The following is a 5000-nucleotide window of genomic DNA, read 5'->3' as shown; positions in this document are numbered from 1 at the left end:
CGCAGCGTGTGCCGATGGTGGTCGAGGCAAGCGCCCTCACCAAGGCCGAGCGTGTGCCGATGGTGGTCGAGGCAACCGGCCGCACCAAGGGCCGGCGTGTGCCGATGGTGTTCGAGGCAACCGCCCGCACCAGGGCCCAGCGTGTGCCGATGGTGGTCGAGCCAGGAGCCCGCACCAAGGGCCGGCGTGTGCCGATGGTGTTCGGGGCAACCGCCCGTACCAGGGCCCAGCGTGTGCCGATGGTGCTGGGGGCAAGCGCCCGCACCAGGGCCCAGCGTGTGCCGATGGTGCTGGGGGCAAGCGCCCGCCCCAGGGCCCAGCGTGTGCCGATGGTTATCGGGGCAACCGGCCGCACCAGGGCCCAGGGTCTGCCGATGGTGCTCGAGGCAACCGCCCGCACCAAGGCTCAGCATGTGCCGATTGTGATCGAGGCAACAACCCACACCAGGGCCCAGCTTGTGCCGATGGCGGTCGAGGCAAGTGCCCGTACCGAAGGGCAGCCTATGCCGATGATGGTCGATGCATGTGCCATCACCATGCGTCATCATGTGCCATTGATGGTCGAGGCCTTGGCCGAAGTTCGATTTTGAGCCACGGTGCCCATGCTTGGCTCCAGCATGTGCTGGTGCCGCATTTTTTTCACTCGGGACAGCATCGCCGGAGCATCGCCGGAGTACCGCCGGAGAACCTGACCGGCGGCATTGGGGTTCCGACGATTGGGAGGGGGGCCGGGGGGGTGTGCGCACATGATGTGCGATGGGTGCTGGTACTTGGCCTTGTGTTGGCCCCCTATCCCTCATCAAACCTCTGAGAATTCACACCCCCTTAAAGAGCATTTGAGATTTTACAGGTTTGCTACCAGTAGCCGTTAAAGTGTCTGAAATGGGGACACTTTTTTCAAACGGTCACAAAATCTTCTCTACTTCGAGTTTTTAGCTGAATTTTTTTGTGCATGCCAACAAAAATAGAAGGATCATGCCTACAAAATTTGGGGCCAAAAATCCTTATAAAAAAATTTTAAAAAATCCCGAACCGCAAAAAGTTTCGAAAATCGTGAAAAATAGAAAACGAGTCATCCTCCAATGAAACTTCACGTGAAGGCTTAGGGGACCATTGTATGAATTTACAAGCCATAAAAATGGCATTGGCACGGCAGAAATTTGAAGATGTGCCTAAACCCACCAGGGCCCAGCGTGTGCCGATGGTGCTCGAGGCAACCGCCCGCACCAGGGCCCAGCGTGTGCCGATGGTGCTCGAGGCAACCGACCGCACCAGGGCCCAGCGTGTGCCGATGGTGGTCGAGGCAACCGCCCGCACCAGGGCCCAGCGTGTGCCGATGGTGGTCGAGGCAACCTGCCGCACCAGGGCGGAGCGTGTGCCGATGGTGGTCGAGGCAAGCGCCCGCACCAGGGCCCAGCGTGTGCCGATGGTGGTCGAGGCAAGCGCCCGCACCAGGGCCCAGCGTGTGCCGATGGTGGTCGAGGCTGCCGATGGTGGTCGAGGCAACCTGCCGCACCAGGGCCCAGCGTGTGCCGATGGTGCTCGAGGCAACCGACCGCACCAGGGCCGAGCGTGTGCCGATGGTGCTCGAGGCAAGCTGCCGCACCAGGGCCCAGCGTGTGCCGATGGTGGTCGAGGCAACCGCCCGCACCAGGGCCCAGCGTGTGCCGATGGTGATCGAGGCAACCGACCGCACCAGGGCCCAGCGTGTGCCGATGGTGCTCGAGGCAACCTGCCGCACCAGGGCCCAGCGTGTGCCGATGGTCGTCGAGGGAACCTGCCGCACCAGGGCCCAGCGTGTGCCGATGGTGGTCGAGGCAAGCGCCCGCACCAGGGCCCAGCGTGTGCCGATGGTGCTCGAGGCAACCGACCGCACCAGGGCCCAGCGTGTGCCGATGGTGCTCGAGGCAACCTGCCGCACCAGGGCCCAGCGTGTGCCGATGGTGCTCGAGGCAACCTGCCGCACCAGGGCCCAGCGTGTGCCGATGGTGGTCGAGGCAAGCGCCCGCACCAGGGCCCAGCGTGTGCCGATGGTGCTCGAGGCAACCGACCGCACCAGGGCCCAGCGTGTGCCGATGGTGGTCGAGGCAAGCGGCAGCACCAGGGCCCAGCGTGTGCCGATGGTGGTCGAGGCAAGCGCCCGCACCAGGGCCCAGCGTGTGCCGATGGTGGTCGAGGCAAGCGCCCGCACCAGGGCCCAACGTGTGCCGATGGTGCTGGGGGCAACCGCCCGCACCAGGGCCCAGCGTGTGCCGATGGTGATCGAGGCAACCGCCCGCCCCAGGGCCCAGCGTGTGCCGATGGTGGTCGAGGCAAGCGCCCGCACCAGTGCCCAGCGTGTGCCGATGGTGGTCGAGGCAAGCGCCCGCACCAGGGCCCAGCTTTTGCCGATGGTGATCGAGGCAACCGGCCGCTCCAGGGCCCAGCGTGTGCCGATGGTTATCGGGGCAACCGGCCGCACCAGGGCCCAGGGTCTGCCGATGGTGCTCGAGGCAACCGCCCGCACCAAGGCTCAGCATGTGCCGCTGGTGATCGAGGCAACAACCCACACCAGGGCCCAGCTTGTGCCGATGGCGGTCGAGGCAAGTGCCCGTACCGAAGGGCAGCCTATGCCGATGATGGTCGATGCATGTGCCATCACCATGCGTCATCATGTGCCATTGATGGTCGAGGCCTTGGCCGAAGTTCGATTTTGAGCCACGGTGCCCATGCTTGGCTCCAGCATGTGCTGGTGCCGCATTTTTTTCACTCGGGACAGCATCGCCGGAGCATCGCCGGAGTACCGCCGGAGAACCTGACCGGCGGCATTGGGGTTCCGGCGATTGGGAGGGGGGCCGGGGGGGTGTGCGCACATGATGTGCGATGGGTGCTGGTACTTGGCCTTGTGTTGGCCCCCTATCCCTCATCAAACCTCTGAGAATTCACACCCCCTTAAAGAGCATTTGAGATTTTACAGGTTTGCTACCAGTAGCCGTTAAAGTGTCTGAAATGGGGACACTTTTTTCAAACGGTCACAAAATCTTCTCTACTTCGAGTTTTTAGCTGAATTTTTTTGTGCATGCCAACAAAAATAGAAGGATCATGCCTACAAAATTTGGGGCCAAAAATCCTTATAAAAAAATTTTAAAAAATCCCGAACCGCAAAAAGTTTCGAAAATCGTGAAAAATAGAAAACGAGTCATCCTCCAACGAAACTTCACGTGAAGGCTTAGGGGACCATTGTATGAATTTACAAGCCATAAAAATGGCATTGGCACGGCAGAAATTTGAAGATGTGCCTAAACCCACCAGGGCCCAGCGTGTGCCGATGGTGCTCGAGGCAACCGCCCGCACCAGGGCCCAGCGTGTGCCGATGGTGCTCGAGGCAAGCGCCCGCACCAGGGCCCAGCGTGTGCCGATGGTGGTCGAGGCAACCGCCCGCACCAGGGCCGATAGTGTGCCGATGGTGCTCGAGGCAACCTGTCGCACCAGGGCCCAGCGTGTGCCGATGGTGATCGAGGCAACCTGCCGCACCAGGGCCCAGCGTGTGCCGATGGTGGTCGAGGCAAGTTCCCGCACCAGGGCCCAGCGTGTGCCGATGGTGGTCGAGGCAAGTTCCCGCACCAGGGCCCAGCGTGTGCCGATGGTGCTCGAGGCAACCTGCCGCACCAGGGCCCAGCGTCTGCCGATGGTGCTCGAGGCAACCTGCCGCACCAGGGCCCAGCGTGTGCGGATGGTGGTCGAGGCAAGCGCCCGCACCAGGGCCCAGCGTGTGCCGATGGTGGTCGAGGCAAGCGCCCGCACCAGGGCCCAGCGTGTGCCGATGGTGGTCGAGGCAAGCGCCCGCACCAGGGCCCAGCGTGTGCCGATGGTGGTCGAGGCAACCGCCCGCACCAGGGCCCAGCGTGTGCCGATGGTGCTCGAGGCAACCTGCCGCACCAGGGCCCAGCGTGTGCCGATGGTGCTCGAGGCAACCGACCGCACCAGGGCCGAGCGTGTGCCGATGGTGGTCGAGGCAAGCGCCCGCACCAGGGCCCAGCGTGTGCCGATGGTGCTCGAGGCAACCGACCGCACCAGGGCCCAGCATGTGCCGATGGTGCTCGAGGCAACCTGCCGCACCAGGGCCCAGCGTGTGCCGATGGTGGTCGAGGCAAGCGCCCGCACCAGGGCCCAGCGTGTGCCGATGGTGGTCGAGGCAAGCGCCCGCACCAGGGCCCAGCGTGTGCCGATGGTGCTCGAGGCAACCGACCGCACCAGGGCCCAGCGTGTGCCGATGGTGGTCGAGGCAAGCGGCCGCACCAGGGCCCAGCGTGTGCCGATGGTGGTCGAGGCAAGCGCCCGCACCAGGGCCCAGCGTGTGCCGATGGTGGTCGAGGCAAGCGCCCGCACCAGGGCCCAACGTGTGCCGATGGTGCTGGGGGCAACCGCCCGCACCAGGGCCCATCGTGTGCCGATGGTGATCGAGGCAACCGCCCGCCCCAGGGCCCAGCGTGTGCCGATGGTGGTCGAGGCAAGCGCCCGCACCAGTGCCCAGCGTGTGCCGATGGTGGTCGAGGCAAGCGCCCGCACCAGGGCCCAGCTTTTGCCGATGGTGATCGAGGCAACCGGCCGCTCCAGGGCCCAGCGTGTGCCGATGGTTATCGGGGCAACCGGCCGCACCAGGGCCCAGGGTCTGCCGATGGTGCTCGAGGCAACCGCCCGCACCAAGGCTCAGCATGTGCCGCTGGTGATCGAGGCAACAACCCACACCAGGGCCCAGCTTGTGCCGATGGCGGTCGAGGCAAGTGCCCGTACCGAAGGGCAGCCTATGCCGATGATGGTCGATGCATGTGCCATCACCATGCGTCATCATGTGCCATTGATGGTCGAGGCCTTGGCCGAAGTTCGATTTTGAGCCACGGTGCCCATGCTTGGCTCCAGCATGTGCTGGTGCCGCATTTTTTTCACTCGGGACAGCATCGCCGGAGCATCGCCGGAGTACCGCCGGAGAACCTGACCGGCGGCATTGGGGTTCCGGCGAT

The sequence above is a fragment of the Durio zibethinus genome, unplaced genomic scaffold (assembly GCF_047325235.1).
Source record: "Durio zibethinus cultivar Kanyao isolate XHJ-2024 unplaced genomic scaffold, ASM4732523v1 HiC_scaffold_400, whole genome shotgun sequence".
Taxonomy (NCBI): Eukaryota; Viridiplantae; Streptophyta; class Magnoliopsida; order Malvales; family Malvaceae; genus Durio; species Durio zibethinus.
Note: the sequence above shows the minus strand (reverse complement) of the source record.